The 21,860-nt window shown below is 45.4% G+C and overlaps 1 protein-coding gene across 6 annotated transcripts in view; it reads right to left on the reverse strand.

Annotated features, from left to right (window-relative positions):
- Positions 1-19,329, reverse strand: part of LOC148508670 (zinc finger MYM-type protein 1-like) — an 85,802-nt gene extending 66,473 nt beyond the window's left edge. For 3 of the 6 annotated variants that reach the window (XR_015869571.1, XR_015869570.1, XM_088444286.1), the window contains exon 1: positions 19,167-19,329. The gene's annotated coding sequence lies outside the window, so the exon portion shown is untranslated. Of the gene's footprint in view, positions 1-19,162 lie in introns of all 6 variants that reach the window. The other 3 variants (XR_015869569.1, XR_015869568.1, XM_088444285.1) reach the window with 1 other exon arrangement.
- Positions 19,330-21,860: the final 2,531 nt, after the last annotated feature.

The following is a 21,860-nucleotide window of genomic DNA, read 5'->3' on the forward strand; positions in this document are numbered from 1 at the left end:
TCGCCGGATCACCAGCCAGCCTCCACCCATCAGCAACCGGCAGAAGCGCTCCGCGTATGCGGAGGCACGGTCCCGCCTGCGGTCCTTCGGCTCACGCCGCAACATCGGGCAGCTGGAGCGCAGGTGGTCCGACCTGCAAAGGCGAACGCCCCGCTTGCTGGCATGCTTTCGCATGCAGATACTGGAAAGTAAGTGTTATGTATTGTGGTTTTCATGTTTGTGTTTGTGGGGCAAACTGCGTGTGCATGTTTTCCTGTCTGTCCTATTTATTATTTGTACTCATATCTGCGTGTGCATGTTTTCCTGTCTGTCCTATTTATTATTTGTACTCATATCTGCGTGTGCATGTTTTCCTGTCTGTCCTATTTATTATTTGTACTCATATCTGCGTGTGCATGTTTTCCTGTCTGTCCTATTTATTATTTGTACTCATATCTGCGTGTGCATGTTTTCCTGTCTGTCCTATTTATTATTTGTACTCATATCTGCGTGTGCATGTTTTCCTGTCTGTCCTATTTATTATTTGTACTCATATCTGCGTGTGCATGTTTTCCCTCTATTTCTGATTTATTAATTCTACTCCTATTTGGCTTCTTTTTTGGGTTGTGTTTTTTTTTTAGTTTTGGTCCCCGGATTTGTCCATAAACTAACCGCAATTTCTTTGACATATTTTAGGGGGACAGCCAAGACTCCGCCGTCACCGTCCGTCCAGACGGCGTTCCCGGCCACTATCCCCAACCCCCAGCCAACACTCCACCCCAAATCTTTCCCCTATTCCCCACTCCTCCCCATCCTTCCCAGACCCTCTCCCGGAAATGTCGGGCCTCCTTCCCCTCCGTCCCACTTCCCCCTCTCCTCCACCCACCCCTCTTCCAATTACCCCCTCCCCGGAGTCCATCATAACTCCTCCCCATTCTTTGGGGAATGACGGATCCTCCGAGGAGGATCATGGAGGCATTTCCGGAGCTCCCGTTTTGGCTCCCGGTATGTTTTTATTTTGTTTTTTTTTAAAGCACAAACTGTTTGTATGTAATCATGTGTCGTGCCTTTCTTTGTGTTTTTGTGGCTTGACTTTTGGTGATTTCGCAGTTTGCCTTTACCTCTTCCTGGTGATTTCAACATACACATATCACACCTGTGGGAATTTGTACATAGGCCTTGTATTTTTGGCAGCACCCCCTTTTTTAATTTTTTTTTAGGTTTAGGAGTGATTTCGTTGTGTTTTTGTTTTTTTAATGTGGATTCCCTATTGTTGTATTAACCCACACACTTTTCTCACCCACAGAGGAACAGAGGCGTCGGCAAGAGGTGGCGGATAGTGTTGGCCAGATGCACCAACATGTAATTGGCATTCTTGTGGCCCTCGACCGGCTGTCTGGCCTCCTTCGCCAGTAGTTTTTTTAGTTTTGTTAACTTTTCAAAATACATTTTTTCATACAAATATACGTTCTGGCTCATTTTTTAAATCCAAAACCAAGATAGTTTAGCCTGACATAAGTAGACTGTTCCTTCAAGGATTTCCCTTTTTTAAAAGTTAGATTGGGTTTTGTCTTTGTATGTCAAACAGACACAAGAAACACATAACAGTAACAATGTCATTTCCCTTTTTGGGTGTAGTGTCAATTACATATTTCTACATTTTACAGGTTCCTAGTTGGTGCGCAAGCTGCTTAGGCCAATCTTACAAATCCAAAGGTTGGGCCAGGCTTCCTTTTGGTGTGGGTTGGGAAGCTGAAAACATTTCAGTTTAGCTCAACTGGCGTCAGTACTGGATTACCCCTTAGTCAAATGTAACTTGTGTTAACCTGGTTACACTTGCTGTTAACGTCCCAAAAAGGAAGACCATTTCACTCTCCAAACATTTATTCACAACATAACAGAGAAAACAAAGTGGTCACTCCCAAAAAAAGAACACAGTGATAAATTCAAATACAACACATACCCAGAAATAATTAAATAAAAACAAAAAATCAAGAACTGGTTGACGAAGGACCATGCCAACATGATTCCACAAACATGGCGTTGCGATATGGGTTCCAGAATATATGCCCAAAAGGACCAGATCCAGGTTTGGTAAGGGTAGCAGGAAGTAGTGAGCGTTGGAGTGCCAAAGATTATGTGAACAAACAGAAGATGGTGAGAAAAAAAACACAAAATTAGATGTTCGCAAACAAACACAAACACATTAGGTATAAACACTGTAGTTTTGTTACAACTTACCTAAAAAATCTGGCAACAACATCATCGCGTATGGCCCCCCCACATACTGACCTCCGACCAACCTCGGGGGGGCCATCCTCAGGTAAGGCATCCTCTGGCTGCATTGGGACACCACTCCTTATGGCAATGTTGTGAAATATCCCACACAGGACCACAATTTTAGACACCATATCCGGCACATACATGAGCTCGCCACCAGAGCGGTGGAGGCATCTGAATCGGCCTTTTAAAAGGCCGATACAGCGCTCCACCACTTGCCTGGTGGCTGTAAGTGCGGAATTATACGCACTTTGTGGCCCTGGTGTGGGAGCCAAATAAGGAGTGAGCAGCCAGGACATGCAAGGGTATCCACTGTCTCCTGTGAAAAAAAATAGACAACATCAGGAACACTGTGTATCAAGCTTAACATTGTTATGTACTAAAGGTCTCCACTTACCCAAAAGCCACGCATCACCAGCTTGTAGGTTGGTTAATTTCTGCCATATCCCTGATTGCCGGATGACGAAGGAGTCATGAGCACTTCCTGGTAATTTAGCATTCAGGGACAGGATCTGGAGGGAGGCATCACATACCACCATTACATTCAGGGAGTGATAGTGTTTACGGTTTCTAAATATTGCCTCCAGCCGTGCTGGAGGCTGAAGTGGTATGTGAGTACCATCCACAAACCCTATGATGTGTGGGAAGCCAGCTATTTGGTAAAAATTGGCCTTGCCCACACTAAGGGCACCCATATCCAAAGGCATTTTAATAAAATGATGGAGGTGCTTGAAAAGTGATCCGGGAAAAGGAGGATTGGGAGATGCCCGCCACTATTCCCACCGTTGTTTGAAACGATCCTGAGGCACAGAAATGTAACACCGCCATAAATTGCGTCAGTGGTGGTATTGCTGTTGGACTGTCAATTTGCCGCTCAAGATCACTTTCTATTAATGAGAGAGTGTCTATGATGATTTTGGGAGGTAGACGGTAGCGTCTTAAAACCTCATCATCGGGCATTCCAAAAAGGGTGACACGTGTTCGAAATATCTGGGGCCTTGCATGCCTACGATGCCTACGCCTGGGACGAGTTTGAGGTTGGTCGTCTTCCGGGAGCAGGGCCAGAACAATTCGCCCCAGATCTACCTGAAATTCAAAGTTTACAATGTAAGGCTTTTAAGCCACCCCAAAAGTAACATAAAACAACTTAGCTTTATGATACCATCCATAGCTGCTTACATGCCGGGGTATTGTCATGATATGTATAAACTGTAAAAAAGCCAAAAATGAGACATCAAAAATTTAGAGGGTGATTTTATGTTTGTCAAAGTGGTGCAAGCCAACACATAAAATAGGCGAAACACACATTTGGCCATCGATGAAAACGACATTGCACACCGTACGTCAAATAGGGGTCAAATGGACCCCAAAAATGGAAAAGGGAAAAGCAAAACTGGTTTACATGATGAATAAGCCTCGAAAAATGCGTTAATTAGTTCGCAAATGCAAGTCACTACACCAACAGTCCAAAATGCGTTAATTAGTTCGCAAATGCAAGTCACTACACCAACAGTCCAAAATGCGTTAATTAGTTCGCAAATGCAAGTCACTACACCAACAGTCCAAAATGCGTTAATTAGTTCGCAAATGCAAGTCACTACACCAACAGTCAAAAATGCGTTAATTAGTTCGCAAATGCAAGTCACTACACCAACAGTCAAAAATGCGTTAATTAGTTCGCAAATGCAAGAAAAATAACGGACTTACCAAAATCGAATATATAAGATTTCCCTCAAAAAGGTCTTTGGGTCCGAAAGCCAAAACAAACTAAAATAGATGAAATTAGTGTTAAAAAAAAAATATCAAACAAAAAACCAGAAGTAGACACCAATTGGCCACAAATTAGACTGCACAAAACTTACCAAATCAGGAAACGATGGCAAAAAATAAACCAAAAAAATGCGAACGGAAAACCAAAACAACTGTAGCAAACCAAAAAAAAACCAAACACCGCCAAATCCTCCAACCGCAAACAACAAAATCCAACCAACTTAACCGCCAACAATCCAACAACGCAACCTCGACTCCACACACACCAAGCCATAAATAGTGTTTATTTTCCCGCACAAATTAAGGAGGAATCATAGGGACGCACAATCAATGATGCGGCCGCAAACTAAGGACGCATGTATAAATTAGGGATGTGCAGGCTCGGTTCTACTCGGTTCCGTTCGGTTCTTTTTACCGAATCTTATTGGCTATCCAAAACTCGTGACAGCTGAAACCCAATAAGATCCGGTAAAAAGAACCGAACGGAACCGAGTAGAACCGAGCCTGCACATCCCTAGTATAAATACGACACGAAATCACATTTAATTTCTGGTTGATTTCATTCTGGAAGCAGAGACATGGCTTCAGACCAGGGAAACAATGGCCAAAATTCCGGCGGTAAGGCCTTCATGCATTTTGTCTCAATGATTCTTTTAAAACATAATATTGTGCAAGTTGTGAAGTGGCTAAATCTGCATATTTACCCAAATAGGTGAGGAGGATGACATGGAAGAGACTGCTGGCCCCAGTCAACCCGCCAAAGCTGCCAAAAAAAAAAGGCAGCCACATTTCACAAGCAAGGAGATGGAGGTTTTGATCCAGAAGTGCGTTGACATCCTGCCCCAGGCAGCCAGGAATATGAGCCAAAGCCAGAAGTGGAGAATGTGGGAGGAGGTCGCCGTTGCTGTCAATAGGGTGGGTGATTATGTCCGTCTAGCCCAGGATGTCAAACGGCGGTAAGTAAACACTTTCCCATCCTATAAACAAACCCCATTGTAAAAAAAAGGATAATGGTTCCAATTTCATTCCACAGATGGGCAGACTTCAAATATCGTCTCAAGCAAAAACTTGCCGACAGGGCTAGGCATGCAAGGGGGACAGGTGGGGGTCCCACCCCTGTGTCATTGGAGTTGACAGACTTAGAAGAGCTGGCACAGGGGTGTGTGCAGGCTGTGGAGGTGTTTGGCGTGTCCAACATGGATACGGACATGCCGGACTTTGCGGCTTCTCATGTTGGCCAAGGTAAGTCTTGTGATGTCACCAACTCTGAAATGCTATTGTGCCAATATGTAGATTCTAATGTGAGTCTTTTTGCATTTTTCCTAACAGAGACAGAGGCGGATGAGTCTGCTCCAGAGGGGAGCCTTGGCCGCAGAATTTCTGCTGGCTCTGCAGGGGAGGAACCAGTACATCCGGCTGAGGACCCTGCAGAAGCCAGTCCAGGGCGTGCCCCCTCGCAGGCAGTGGGCCTCCTCACAGAACTCAATTTTAAATCGGATTTCCATACGGAGATTCTGCAGAGGATGGACGCCAGTCTGATACGGGTGGCTGAGGCCCTGGAGCAAAATGCTGCGGCCAACGTGACCATTGCTCAGGCCCTGGCGGAAAATACCAGGGCCAACATCCGCATCGCCGATGCCCTGGAGCAGCTCGTTCGCCAGCACATGGTGGAGCCGACCTCCCTTCCTGCCGGAACATCCGGATCCCCCACCTCTGGCACAACATCAGCCAATCCTCCAAATGTGCCTAGCCCTGTGCCTAGTCCAGAGGCCACAACATCTGCCTCTGGACAGGCCAGCCCGATGGCATCCCGGACCCGGTCTGGCGCCGACCCTCACCCAGCCAAACGGGCGAGAAAACGGTGACAGCAATGGCGACTTTTCCCACACTCCTTCTGTGCTTGGCTCATATTCCTTTCTGGTCAAAACTTCCCTCTCCTTTCTTGTGAAATGTTTTTAATTTTGGTATTTACGTTTATGTTACCAGTTATGGCTTTTTTTTTTTTTTTAACAAATATCTTTGCCACAAAAAAAAGGCAACAAAATATTAGGCCAATTTGTTTGTGTTTAAACAATAAATTTAAAACAAAAAACTGACATTGTATTGTGACATTATTGTCCAAATGGGTTACATTTAATCCTGGCCCTAAAGGCAAAAACTGACCCTCTTAAAAAAAAAAAAAGGCCTCTTTAAGGAACGTTTAAAAAATCACATAGCGATGCAAATTCCACAGTAAACCAAAAAAAAGGGGAGCTAATTAAAACATGATGACATTATTGTTACAATAGGCCATAACCAACAAATTGTGGCCAAAATAAAACACCAAAAATGTACGCTAATTGATTGTGTAATCATGACATTAGCAGCTCTGATTTCCACCTGCGTACGCTTTTGTGCTATCCCAATAAACTGCTTTCCAAACACATACCAAGCCGGTTTTCAATCCAACACTAATTACTTTACTGACCAGCCGCGATTAATCGCAGCACCATCGTTGAGTCCCGGGACGGAGGAGAAGGCCATCGCCAATGTGGTCGAGTAATCCTGACCCTAAGCTGTGCGAGCATTTTGAAGGGAAAGCGGATGTTCCAGTGACGTATGAGACGGTCCGAACACATTTGACGTTCGCATCTGCTAATGTATGTACGCCCCAAAAACGCCTCGCCACGCCTGCGTTTTTTCATCTCCACCCCCGTCAACACCCAAAAACGCCCTGTTCTGTCAATCACATTTGACATGTCACTTCCTGTACGCTATTTTAGGAACGAGAGAAAAAAAGCTCGCAATCTGCCGTACGCACATGCGCAGTGTAACACCGACGCATGCGCGGTTAGTCAACATCGGAACGCAACGAGCGTACTGTTGTTAACGTGCGGCTCTGAATGAGGGCCATTGTTCTTCTGCAAACTGGAATTTAAATCCTTTCCACTCCAGGACAATTCTAGCTATGAGGTTTTTTCCCCGTATATGGTACGTATAATACATGTTGGATTTCTGTGACTTTGGTTTCACCTCCTATTTTCAGCTAGGTTGTGACTGTCCCAACTTGTGTAGCTTTAAGTACTTTATCTTCTGTTCCTCTGACTGTTATAGGATCACACATGCTTAATGTAGTAAACCAGTCTTGATTTGCAACTGAAATGTCTTGTGGCACCTGAGTCAATATACCAGCAATCTCTTCTATGACTGTCTGTGACACTTAACGATGACATTTTTGTGCTTAAACTTCTTTTTCTGTGTAGCTTTCACATTTTTCAGTTGGCATTTAGATGCTTTCTGTTTTGTCTTATGACATACAGTACAGTACATAGCACTTGTGTTATGTGTTGCTGTGTTATTGTCTCAGAATCCATTCCAGATTCTGTTGTTGTGTCTCTGTGTATTTGAGGTTGCTAAGCAAACATGCTCACTTTGCTTTCTGAATGGCAAACCAGGATTTCACATTTGCAGCTGCTTTCTCAGCTCCTGCAAGACTCATCACTATTCCTTACCTAGAAGCAGATCAGTCAACACTCTTTGCTCACATGGTTTCTACCCAGCAAATGATTGGACAGGACCTACATTAACATACTCATTGGCATTATTGCCTTGAGGGTGTTAGGTCTATCTAAACTTCTGTACCATTGTTCCTGAAAGTTTGGTATACTTTCTACTACTGTAGTCAGTGTGTGTGTCCTTGGCTACATTCACTGGACCTTGCTTTGGATCTCTTCCTGTCCTTGAACTCTCTGCTGGTTAATTGTTCCATATCTGCGAGTCTCCTTGACTCTACTTCACTCTCAGCTTTTAACAATTATACACTACTGCAGTGGTTCCCAAACTTTCTTGGTTCATGGCACACTTAGGGCCTTAAGGGGGCAGAGCAGGTAAGTGCCTGGTAACCGTTCTTGGAAACTGAAGCATGTCACCTCTATTTTCCAGGAGGGACAAGGGCAGGGTCTGCGTCAGCGGACACAGATTCCTGGCCTCTTATGTGACCAGTCACTGGCCAGGCTGCAGTAAGCTTAAGCTCCTGCAGCCTGACCAAAGGCGCATCCATCGCAACCATCAGTCACAGTGCTGGGATTCCAAATGCATCAAGGAGGTGTCTGACACCTCCTTCTGCATTTGCATCAGAGATGGACTGATTTGCACACATGCTTGAGTACGGCTCTGCAAATGTGTTGTGCTCTGAATCAGGCACACAATGTCTCAGATGTTTTTTGCTGCACCCCTAGGCGCCAGCTGGGCCAAACTTCAAAAAGCAAAGCTTGGTACACAACGGTCAGACCATAGTCCTCATTGATAATAATAATGGGGACTGCAGTCTATATGGCCTTCCACAGGAGATTTCTGTGAACTCCCCTGCATTAGGCTGTTAGCACATAGCAAAAATTTATAAAATTATGCAGAAACTGATATTTCTACATAATGTTATGAAAAAAAAAATGCTTGATACAAAGGACCCTAAATCCGAAGTAAAACCTTTAAGGTGCGTACACACAATGATTTTTTGAATGATTTAACTATAGCGATGTCGTTATCATTAAATCGTTTAAAATTTTTTAATTTTTTTGGGGTGAACGATGAACGATAATCGTCCAAGCGTGCTCCCGTTTGTAGTTTGTAGTTCATCGTCCATTCTGACTGTCCAATATGACGATTTTCGTTCAGAAAAATAAAAAAATCGTTCATCGTTCATGAAAATCGATGACAAAATCATTCATTAATTTACAAACGATTTTTGTAAACGATTTTCATGCACTTTTTCAAGGGAAAATCTGAACGAAAATCGTTTACGAAAATCGTTGGCTACTAAAATCGTCATGTGTGTACGCACCTTAAGTGTTAGTGTTACTCAGGTATGAAAGTTAAAAGACAAGAAGATTGTACTTACCTGCCATCCTCAGGTTTCTCTGTGTCACTTCTGATCAGTTGGCAGCATGACCCAATTGCTTTCAGCAGAAGAAGAGGAGGAAGGTAAATGGCAAAGAGGGTAGAAGTTGAAGAAGAAAAGGGGTGCCAGGAAAAAGTGCAGAGCCAGAGGTGGTTTGTGAATAGCACAGGGGGAAGTATGGTGGTGGGGGGTAAATGGTAGAAATAGGTGGAGGGACAGATATATTAGGAGGAGCGCTTATAAATATGCAGTGATAAGGATAATTTGCTATCACTATAATATATCTTCTTATCAAAATATTTTTGGGGTGGCTGAGCGATACCCAGCAGACCAGAGTGATAAGGGTTAATTATTGCTTCATCCTGATAGCCAGCCAGTTCACATATGTGCAGTGGAACCAGGGCCGGCTTAAGCGGGGGCGACAGGGGCGGTCATCCCGGGGCCCCCACACACAGAGGGGCCCCCACCTCTAGAGCATGCATAGGGGGTATTCTGAGTAGCTAGAAACCCCCCCTGATGGACCAATTCCTGCTACCATGGCAGGAAGGGGAGGAGCCAATACATCAAGCCTCGTCCCCAAATGTCCAGCGAATCGCTGCATTATGGCGTGAGGTGGCGGAGCCTAAGGATGTGACCAGCAGCTGCATAAAAAGTAAGTGTGTATACTGTATGTACTGTTTAATTGTGTATATATGTGTATGTATGTGTTAATGTGTATATATGTGTAAGTGTGTTAGTGTGTATGTATGTGTTTATGTGTGTGTATACTGTATATGTGTGTATGTATGTGTTTATGTGTGTGTATACTATATATGTGTGTAAATACTGTATATGTGTGTACGTATGTGTATACTGCATATGTGTCTATGTATGTGTATACTGTATATGTGTGAATTTATGTGTTTATGCGTGTGTATACTGTATATGTGTGTGTTTACTGTATATGTGTTAATGTGTATGTATGTGTATACTGTATATGTGTGTGTATGTATGTGTTTATGTGTGTGTATACTGTATATGTGTGTATGTATGTGTTTATGTGTGTGTATACTGTATATGTGTGTATTTATGTGTGTGTATACTATATATGTGTGTGCTTACTGTATATGTGTGTATATGTGTTAGTGTATATGTATGTGTTTATGTGTGTGTATACTGTATATGTGTGTATGTATGTGTTTATGTGTGTGTATACTGTATATGTGTGTATTTATGTGTGTGTATACTGTATATGTGTGTGCTTACTGTATATGTGTGTATATGTGTTAGTGTGTATGTATGTGTTTATGTGTGTGTATACTGTATATGTGTGTATTTATGTGTTTATGTGTGTGTATACTGTATATGTGTGTGTCTACTGTATATGTGTTAGTGTGTATATATGTGTCTATGTATGTGTATACTGTATATGTGTGTATGTGTTTATATATATTGTATATGTGTGTATTTTATATATATATTATTAGGGGTGAGCGGGTTCGGATTTCTGAAATCCGAGCCCCCCCGATCCGAGTCCGATCCGAGTCAGGCTCGACTTTTCCCGCCTGACTCGGATCTGACATCGAGGCAAAACGTCATCATCCCGCCTTCCGAGTCTCGCGGGTTTTGGATCCTATATAAGGTACCCGCGTCGGCGCCATTTTCTCACTCGGCTGTGGACAGTGAAGAGGGAGGGTGGGAGTTAGTGCTGTGTAGTGTAGTGTAGTGTAGTGCTGCTGTTGTCCACTACTTCAAAGTCCATAGGGGCTGGCTGTGTTGTGCTGTGCTGCTGTTGTTAATAGGGGCTGTGTCCACTACTTCAAAGTCCATAGGGGCTGGCTGGACTGTGTTGTGCAGTCAGTTCCAAAGTCCTGTGCAGTGTCCCAGTCCTAAAGGGGTGCTGTAGTGTTGTCCAGGGGGTGCTCTGTCCATCAGGGGTGCTCCCCCCAAGTGCTAAAAAAATAATATATTTTCTGTGTTTGTGAATTGTGTGCGCAGTAGCCGCACGTGCATCAACAAAGTAGTGCCAAGCGTGCGCCTGTGTAATAAGTAAAGGGCCGGCTGGCTTGACCGTTAAGGGTGCTGTAACCCCCGAAAGTACACTCCAGTCCAAACCAAAAAAAAAATTATTTTCTGTGTTTGTGAATTGTGTGCGCAGTAGCCGCACGTGCATCAACAAAGTAGTGCCAAGCGTGCGCCTGTGTCATAAGTAAAGGGCCGTCTGGCTTGACCGTTAAGGGTGCTGTAACCCCCGAAAGTACACTCCAGTCCAAACCTAAAAAAAAATTATTTTCTGTGTTTGTGAATTGTGTGCGCAGTAGCCGCACGTGCATCAACAAAGTAGTGCCAAGCGTGCGCCTGTGTCATAAGTAAAGGGCCGGCTGGCTTGACCGTTAAAGGGTGCTGTAACCCCCGAAAGTACACTCCAGTCCAAACCAAAAAAAAATTATTTTCTGTGTTTGTGAATTGTGTGCGCAGTAGCCGCACGTGCATCAACAAAGTAGTGCCAAGCGTGCGCCTGTGTCATAAGTAAAGGGCCAGCTGGCTTGACCGTTAAGGGTGCTGTAACCCCCGAAAGTACACTCCAGTCCAAACCTAAAAAAAAATTATTTTCTGTGTTTGTGAATTGTGTGCGCAGTAGCCGCACGTGCATCAACAAAGTAGTGCCAAGAGTGCCCCTGTGTCATAAGTAAAGGGCCGGCTGGCTTGACCGTTAAAGGGTGCTGTAACCCCTGAAAGTACACTCCAGTCCAAACCAAAAAAAAATTATTTTCTGTGTTTGTGAATTGTGTGCGCAGTAGCCGCACGTGCATCAACAAAGTAGTGTCAAGCGTTCGCCTGTGTCATAAGTAAAGGGCCGGCTGGCTTGACCGTTAAGGGTGCTGTAACCCCCGAAAGTACACTCCAGTCCAAACCAAAAAAAAAATTATTTTCTGTGTTTGTGAATTGTGTGCGCAGTAGCCGCACGTGCATCAACAAAGTAGTGCCAAGCGTGCGCCTGTGTCATAAGTAAAGGGCCGGCTGGCTTGACCGTTAAGGGTGCTGTAACCCCCGAAAGTACACTCCAGTCCAAACCAAAAAAAAAATTATTTTCTGTGTTTGTGAATTGTGTGCGCAGTAGCCGCACGTGCATCAACAAAGTAGTGCCAAGCGTGCGCCTGTGTCATAAGTAAAGGGCCGGCTGGCTTGACCGTTAAGGGTGCTGTAACCCCCGAAAGTACACTCCAGTCCAAACCTAAAAAAAAATTATTTTCTGTGTTTGTGAATTGTGTGCGCAGTAGCCGCACGTGCATCAACAAAGTAGTGCCAAGCGTGCGCCTGTGTCATAAGTAAAGGGCCGGCTGGCTTGACCGTTAAAGGGTGCTGTAACCCCCGAAAGTACACTCCAGTCCAAACCAAAAAAAAATTATTTTCTGTGTTTGTGAATTGTGTGCGCAGTAGCCGCACGTGCATCAACAAAGTAGTGCCAAGCGTGCGCCTGTGTCATAAGTAAAGGGCCGGCTGGCTTGACCGTTAAGGGTGCTGTAACCCCCGAAAGTACACTCCAGTCCAAACCTAAAAAAAAATTATTTTCTGTGTTTGTGAATTGTGTGCGCAGTAGCCGCACGTGCATCAACAAAGTAGTGCCAAGCGTGCGCCTGTGTCATAAGTAAAGGGCCGGCTGGCTTGACCGTTAAAGGGTGCTGTAACCCCCGAAAGTACACTCCAGTCCAAACCAAAAAAAAATTATTTTCTGTGTTTGTGAATTGTGTGCGCAGTAGCCGCACGTGCATCAACAAAGTAGTGCCAAGCGTGCGCCTGTGTCATAAGTAAAGGGCCGGCTGGCTTGACCGTTAAGGGTGCTGTAACCCCCGAAAGTACACTCCAGTCCAAACCTAAAAAAAAATTATTTTCTGTGTTTGTGAATTGTGTGCGCAGTAGCCGCACGTGCATCAACAAAGTAGTGCCAAGAGTGCGCCTGTGTCATAAGTAAAGGGCCGGCTGGCTTGACCGTTAAAGGGTGCTGTAACCCCCGAAAGTACACTCCAGTCCAAACCAAAAAAAAATTATTTTCTGTGTTTGTGAATTGTGTGCGCAGTAGCCGCACGTGCATCAACAAAGTAGTGCCAAGCGTGCGCCTGTGTCATAAGTAAAGGGCCGGCTGGCTTGACCGTTAAAGGGTGCTGTAACCCCTGAAAGTACACTCCAGTCCAAACCAAAAAAAAATTATTTTCTGTGTTTGTGAATTGTGTGCGCAGTAGCCGCACGTGCATCAACAAAGTAGTGCCAAGCGTGCGCCTGTGTCATAAGTAAAGGGCCGGCTGGCTTGACCGTTAAGGGTGCTGTAACTCCCGAAAGTACACTCCAGTCCAAACCAAAAAAATAATTATTTTCTGTGTTTGTGAATTGTGTGCGCAGTAGCCGCACGTGCATCAACAAAGTAGTGCCAAGCGTGCGCCTGTGTCATAAGTAAAGGGCCGGCTGGCTTGACCGTTAAGGGTGCTGTAACCCCCGAAAGTACACTCCAGTCCAAACCAAAAAAAAAATTATTTTCTGTGTTTGTGAATTGTGTGCGCAGTAGCCGCACGTGCATCAACAAAGTAGTGCCAAGCGTGCGCCTGTGTCATAAGTAAAGGGCCGGCTGGCTTGACCGTTAAGGGTGCTGTAACCCCCGAAAGTACACTCCAGTCCAAACCTAAAAAAAAATTATTTTCTGTGTTTGTGAATTGTGTGCGCAGTAGCCGCACGTGCATCAACAAAGTAGTGCCAAGCGTGCGCCTGTGTCATAAGTAAAGGGCCGGCTGGCTTGACCGTTAAAGGGTGCTGTAACCCCCGAAAGTACACTCCAGTCCAAACCAAAAAAAAATTATTTTCTGTGTTTGTGAATTGTGTGCGCAGTAGCCGCACGTGCATCAACAAAGTAGTGCCAAGCGTGCGCCTGTGTCATAAGTAAAGGGCCGGCTGGCTTGACCGTTAAAGGGTGCTGTAACCCCCAAAGTACACTCCAGTCCAAACCAAAAAAAAATTATTTTCTGTGTTTGTGAATTGTGTGCGCAGTAGCCGCACGTGCATCAACAAAGTAGTGCCAAGAGTGCGCCTGTGTCATAAGTAAAGGGCCGGCTGGCTTGACCGTTAAAGGGTGCTGTAACCCACAAAGTACACTCCAGTCCGAACCAAAAAAAAATTTATTTTCTGTGTTTAGCCGCACGTATATATCAAATCGATATAACATAAATGGAGGACCAAACTTTCTCCGATAAAAATAAAATAGAGAAAGATCAAGAACCACTTCCTCCTAGTGCTGAAGCTGCTGCCACTAGTCATGACATAGACGATAACATGCCATCAACGTCGTCTGCCAAGGCCGATGCCCAATGTCATAGTAGAGGGCACATACAATCCCAAATGGCAAAGTTCAGGAAAATGACCTTGAAAAAGACATTTAAATCAGCTGAAGAGAAACGTAAACTTGCCAATATGCCATTTACGACACGGAGTGGCAAGGAACGGCTAAGGTCGATCCCTAGTATGTTCATGACTAGTGGTTCAGCTTCACATGACGATGGAAGCACTCCTCCCACTAAAAAAATCAAAAGAGTTAAGCTGGCAAAAGCACAGCTTAGAACTGTGCTTTCTAAGAAGATATCACAAATCCCCAAAGAGAGTCCAAGTGTGGTGGTGGTTGCGATGCCTGACCTTCCCAGCACTGGACGGGAAGAGGTGGCTCTTTCCACCATTTGCACGCCCCCTGCAAGTGCTGAAAGGAGCACCCACAGTCCACTTGCTGATATGCAAATTGAAGATGTCACTGTTGAAGTACAACAGGATGAGGATACTGGTGTAGCTGGCGCTGAGGAGGAAGTTGGCGAGGAGGATTCTGATGGTGATGTGGTTTGTTTAAATCAGGCTCCGGGGGAGACAGTTGTTGTCCGTGGGATGAAAAAGCCCATCACGGTCATGCCTGGGCAGAAGACCAAACATTCCACCTCTTTGGTCTGGCAATATTTCTATCCAAATCCGGACAACAACTGTCTTGCCATATGTACCATATGTAAAGGTGAAATAAGTAGGGGTAGGGACGTCAACCACCTAGGAACATCCTCCCTTATACGGCACCTGCAGCGCGTTCATAAAAAGTTACTGTCAAGTTCAGAAACTTTGGCTCAGACCGTAAGCAGTCCAGGGACACCTAAATCCCGTTGTCCTGTTGTATCCAAGCGCCTGCAAACCACACCGTCAACTCCCTCCTCGTCAATTTCCTCCTTAGTCAGGATCGGAAGTAGTCCTGCAGGCCATATCACTGGCATGACTGACTCTCCTATCCGGGATTCCTCCGGAGGATCCTGCATTGCTACGCCTACTGCTGCCGCTGCTGCTGTTGCTGCTGCTGCTGGGAGTCGTTCATCATCCCAGAGAGGAAGTAGGAACACCACTACTTTTACTAAACAATTGACCCTCCAACAGTCCTTAGCGAGGAGGATGAAGTACGACAGCAGTCATCCTGAAGCAAAACGTATAACTGAGGCCTTGACTGCTATGTTGGTGTTAGACGTGCGTCCGGTATCCGCCATTAGTGCAGTGGGATTTAGACAATTGATGGAGGTAGTGTGTCCCCGGTTCCAAATCCCGTCTAGATTCCACTTCACTAGGCAGGCGATACCGAGACTGTACAGAAACGTCAGAAAAAGTGTCCTCAGTGTCCTGAAAAATGCCGTTGTACACAATGTCCACTTAACCACGGACATGTGGACAAGTGGAACAGGGCAGACTAAGGACTATATGACTGTGACAGCCCACTGGGTAGATGTATCACCTTACGCAGCAACAGCAGCAGCGTCACCAGTAGCAGCATCTCAGAAACGCCAGCTCGTTACAAGGCAGGCTACGCTGTGTATCACCGGTTTCAGTAAGAGGCACACCGCCGACAACCTCTTAGAGAAACTGAGGGAAATCATCGCCCAGTGGCTTACCCCACTTAGACTCTCCTGGGGATTTGTGATATCTGACAACGCCACCAATATTGTGCGGGCATTACATCTGGGCAAATTCCAGCACGTCCCATGTTTTGCTCACACAATAAACTTGGTGGTGCAGAATTTTCTGAAAAGCGACAGGGGCGTGCAGGAGACGCTTTGGGTGGCCCGAAAAATTTCTGGCCACTTTCGCCATTCAGCGACTGCGTGCCGAAGACTGGAGCGCCAGCAAACACTCTTGAACCTGCCCCGCCATCACCTGAAGCAAGAGGTTGTGACGCGGTGGAACTCAACCCTCTATATGCTTCAGAGGATGGAGGAGCAGCAAAAGGCCATACAAGCCTATACATCCACCTATGACATAGGCAAAGGAGGGGGTATGCACCTGACTCAAGCGCAGTGGAGAATGATTTCCGTGTTGTGCAAGGTTCTTCAGCCCTTCGAACTTGCCACACGTGAAGTCAGTTCAGACACTGCCAGCTTGAGTCAGGTCATTCCCCTCATCAGGCTTTTGCAGAAGCAGCTGGAGAAAGTGAAGGAGGAGCTAAGACGGAGCGATTCCGCTCGGCATGTGGGACTTGTGGATGAAGCCCTTCATTCGCTTTGCCAGGATTCCAGGGTGGTCAATCTGTTGAAATCAGACCACTACATTTTGGCCACCGTGCTCGATCCTAGGTTTAAAGCCTATGTGGTGTCTCTCTTTCCGGCCGACACAAGCCTGCAGAGGTGCAAAGACCTGCTGGTGAACACACTGTCAGCTGAAGCGGAACGTGACACGTCAACGGCTCCTTCTTCATTTTCTCCCGCAACTGGGGCTGCCAGGAAAAAACTTAGGTATCCTAAGCAACCCGCTGGCGGTGATGCAGGGCAGGCAGGACCAAGTTTGGACATCTGGTCCGGACTGAAGGACCTGGCAACAATTTCTGACATGTCTACTGTCACTGCATATGATACTGTCACCATTGACAGAATGGTGGAGGATTACATCGGTGACAGCATCCAAGTAGGCATGTCAGACAGTCCATACCTGTACTGGCAGGAAAAAGAGGCAATTTGGAGGCCCCTGTACAAACTGGCTCTATTTTACCTGAGTTGCCCCCCCTCCAGTGTGTACTCCGAAAGAGTGTTTAGTGCAGCCGGGAACCTTGTCAGCGAAAGGCGTAGGAGGTTGCTTCCACAGAATGTGGAGAAGATGATGTTCATCAAAATGAATTATCAGCTCTTCCAGGGAGACCAGCCTCCAGAAGGTACAGAGGGACCTGTGGTGGTGGATTCAAGTGGGGACGAGTTAATACTTTGTGAGGATGAGGATGTACACACTGAAGAGGGTGAGGAATCGGTGGATGAGGAGGATGAGGATGACATCTTGCCTCCGTAGAGCCAGTTTGTGCAGGGACACATTAATTGCCAGCTTGTTTTGTGGGGGCCCAAACGAACCAATCATTTCAGCCACAGTTGTGTGGCAGACCCTGGCGCTGAAATGATTGATTTGTTAAAGTGTGCATGTCCTGTTTATACAACATAAGGGTGGGTGGGAGGGCCCAAGGACAATTCCATCTTGCACCTCTTTTTTTCTTTGCATTATGTACAGTTTGGGGCCTAGTTTTTCTAACTGCCATCCTGCCTGCCACTGCAGTGTCACTCCTAGATGGGTCACGTGTTTGTGCCGCCCACTCGTGTCGCTTAGCATAGTCATCCAGCTACCTCGGTGCAACCTTTTACATAAAAACACTATTGTGAGGTGTGAGGTGTTCAGAATAGACTGGAAATGAGTGGAAATTAAGGTTATTGAGGTTAATAATAGCATAGGAGCAGAAAAACCTACAAATTCTGTGATTTTAGCTGTTTTTATGCTTTTTTTCAAAAAAATACAGATCCAAAACACAAAACCCAGAACCCAAAACACGGAAGGGTGGTTTTGGCAAAACCAATCCAGATCCAAAACACGAAGAAAGATCCAGATCCAAAACCAAAACACAAAATACGAAAAGTGGCCGGTGCACACCCCTATATATTATATACATTTGCTACATATAATATATATATATACTGTATGTGTGCGCGTGTTTAATACACACGTGCATAAATAAACAATAATAATAAAATATATATATATAATGTATGTTAACTCCCCCAGAAAATCCTGTATTTGCCCCTGCCCACACAGCGTCGGGGTGACCCTGCAGAGAGCAGGTGTCCAATGGACCCTGTTCCCGGATGGGGGCTGAGCTGCCGCTGATCTGTGTTCTGAATGCACAGTCAGTGCTGCCGCATAGAGCGCAGAGCAGGTCCCAAGTCCCCTCATCAGCATCACCTGACACATCATGTATGTGGCGCTGATCACTGATGTCGGACCTCAGTAGCCACTCTGCGCTCTATGCAGCAGCACTGACTGTGCTGCTGCATTCACAACACAGAGCCAGAAGGTAAGTAATCAGGGATGGTGGGGCTAGGCACCGTGTGGTGGGGGAGGGAGGGTAGGCACTGTGTGGTGGGGGAGGGAGGGTAGGCTTTGTGTGGCTTGGTGGAGGCCCCCACAATTTAGTTGCCCCACGGCCCCCACAAGCCTTAATCCGGCCCTGAGTGAAACTGAAAGCTTGGATTTCCAATAAGAAAAGTGGATTTGTAATAAATGAAATAAATAAAATGTCTATTCAAAAAAAAAATTATTGTATTAATTGATTGCCTTAAATTTCTGCCAACCTGTGACGTACTGCAATAATGCTTGTAGGGACTGTGGTAAAGGAATAGTGAAGTTACAATGACAATAAAAGTAAATATATAACTTTTCAGAACAGAGAGAGGTTTTACACTGTGAGGATTTCACATAGCCATACATCATAGGAAGTGACACAATACTCGACTTTGGCAACAACACACATTATCCACATATTCTGTTGACTCACGCACAATGGAACTAGAATTGGCTGCATTACGCAGAGAACATTGTGTGGCACGTTTATTTTTAAACACAACACACCTCATTAAGTAAATATACTTCTCAGAGAGCAACGCAGTTACTTATGTGAGAGGAAACTTCCCAGATAGCAGAGACCGTTTCTATGTTATACAGAGGGAGGTAACTGGCAACATGAAAACATTCTTCCTGACTTACAGTAGCTGTCTCATACTAAGGATTTCATCATTAATATGTACATAACGAATAAGAATAAATGAATGAGATACAATAGCTACTTAGAAGCTATTTACAAGTTGGCTGATTGACACCAAACTGGTTGAGGTGTGTGTGGGGGAAGTCTGTCACTATCAAATGTAAATGATTGAAATTTGTTGGGATTTGCAATAAAATATGCAGCTTACTTACTTACACCCCTGAAATGTTTGGGAGACTCCTGAGTTTCAGGGGGCTCTCCCAGAGTCCTGAGGTCAGTCTTCTGCAAGTCACCCACTTCCATAGTAGACGGTGGTCCGGAGGTTTAGTAACATGATTTGTGTTGACTCTTGTCATGTGACCCCACCCTCCTCTTTACAATGCCGTGAATTGCGGCTTAGCATAGCACAGGTTGGGGCCATGATTATTCAATTGCAGCCCTACACGTGACCACACCTCCCACCTGATTGCCCCCTCCTGGAGGTGGTAGCCGAAATGCCAGCAAGTATGAGGTGACTGATGACCGCTATTGTGGTAACCCAAATAAATGTATTAATGATGTTATCGCAGATTGGATTTTCACAGGCCCTAATGTTACTTGTCAGCAGAATGTCAGCAGGGACAGACTTTTAACTGCAATTTCCCTCTTCAGCAGCACTCTTAGTGGCCCATTTATCAATAATCATATTCTCAATGCGATCTGGGCATGATATTATACATTGTATAATATAATTGTTGTATGTGATAATACCACCCAAAGTATCAAATAGCACAAATTATGTTTGCGTACAAGGGCCAAATTCAATTAGTTGTGAAAAGTGCCGTTTGGAGAAAAGTTTTCACCGATGTGCGCTTTTCACCTGTTTTCAAAGTATCTCCATAAGCAATTCCCCGGAATTCTTGCCTCCGCAAAACTCCATAGGCGAAAACGCTTCTCCAGCAAAAGGCAGGAGAGAGGAAGTGCAAAATCCATATTTACGGGTACAAATGTGGGAACTTGGTTCAGAACCCTTTGGCCCCCCCCCCCCCCTAATGAATAAATAGGCAAAAAAATAAAAAAATAATTTACTTCACTCAAAAAAATGTTTGGGGTGAAAAAAATTAAAGGTGTTGGAAAATGGGAAAAAAGTGGGGGTCCTGGTACTTTGGGGGGCTGTATGGTTGGGACAGGTGTTGTTGGGATTGCAGGAGGCTGCAGCCGGTGTATTTGTGTGATTTTTAAATCTTCATTTTAGAGACATCAAAATATACTAGTGCCCATTTTCAGGTACCCAAATTTAACCTCGGTACTTTTTTGCATGGAGAAAACATTGCGTCAAAACAGGCGAATGAGGCGAATGAAATCCACTTTTTTAGCCAAATGGCACTTGTCGCGGATAATTGAATTCAACCCCAAGTCTGAATCAGGCCCTACAAGTCTCAGCTTCTTCCAATGCTTGCATTGGGTCTCTGTTAGTGACAACAGACTGTGTAGCTTTCACGGCAACACTTGTCCCTATGATTCAGACCTCACAACAGGAATACTCTCTCCCGCCAATGGACATTATCATCTGGCACTTCTGGACTCCTGGCTCCACCTCTCTCCAGCACACGGCTCTGTGGCGTCCTGTCTGCAGACTGCCAACTCACCAGATAAAAGACTCTGGGCCTGATTCAGAGGTGCACGCTGCTGCGACTGCTGGGGCATCTGTTGCCGGAGTCACCACTGCAATAAAATGCAAATGCAAGTATCAGCCTTTCCCCGAATTGAAGTGACAACTCCCTGGTACTGAATACCCTGGTACACTGGGAAGTCATGGTGTATGGTGGACACAATGCTTACTCTCTTACTGGTCATGGGTGTGGCAGTGGGTCCCTGAATACTTGGGTGCTTAACACAGGATGTGGTGTGGTGGAGTGGGCATAGGTTACAAGTACCAGTGCAATGCATGCAGATAAATTGGGCGCCAAGCCAACTCATGGTGATACAAGTTCTAAAAATTATTACATAGAAGCACAGTGTGAACTTCAATGAATAAAACTCCTGTTTACATTCAGTGTCGGATTTTACCTAGGGACTGCAGAGCTGCAGCTGCCCCAGTAAAATGCACCTCTACTCCCCAGTAAACCCCCGGTCCCCTAGTCCAGACTCCGTGCACTGGCAGCGGCAGGCCTTCACATTGGAAGCGCTTTCTGTTAGTTGCATACTGGACTCAGACTGACACTCTTGTAAGCAGAAGGCACTTCCAATGGGAAGCAACCACTGCGTTTAGTACATCAGCACTATCTGGCTAATAGGAGCTGCAGCTGATGCAGTCCCTAGAAGCCAGGTTTTGTGCGCATGTGCTTTTTCTCCACACCTTCCCTAGTAGTTTATTTGCACATACACAATGGACGTACCAGACCTGATAGCCGCGCCGCCCAAAATGAATAGCAGCTGGACAGCCCCCCTCTCTCCATAATGTAGGAGCCGCCACTGGTTATACTGTAGGTTGTATTAAAATTTGCCAACTCTTCCTGTGCAGTAATCGTGATGGTTACATAAAGCTACCAGCAGGGCACTCCAACTTCCATCAGCACCATGCTTCATTATAGTGTAAATACAAGCAGCAGAACATACCCACACATTCTGTGTCAGTAGTGCCCCAGCATCACAGGTTGCAGTCTCTAACACACAGGAGCACGCAGTAGACTGTCAAGTGCGGTTTCCACATAACATCCCATCTAACAGGGACTCTCTCTGTGGGTACTATCTTCTTCTCGCTAGGGAACCTTAAAGCCTCCACACTGCTGTTTCCAGACATTACACCTGACTCACATGGGCATAGGACCACAACATAAAAAAAATATGCATGACATGTCAAAAACATATAAGCAAAGGAGCATGTAATACATGACATGTCACAGCTGCATCAGATGAAATTTGAGAACA

The sequence above is a fragment of the Taudactylus pleione genome, unplaced genomic scaffold (assembly GCF_031769625.1).
Source record: "Taudactylus pleione unplaced genomic scaffold, aTauple2 ptg000352l, whole genome shotgun sequence".
Classification (NCBI taxonomy): Eukaryota; Metazoa; Chordata; class Amphibia; order Anura; family Myobatrachidae; genus Taudactylus; species Taudactylus pleione.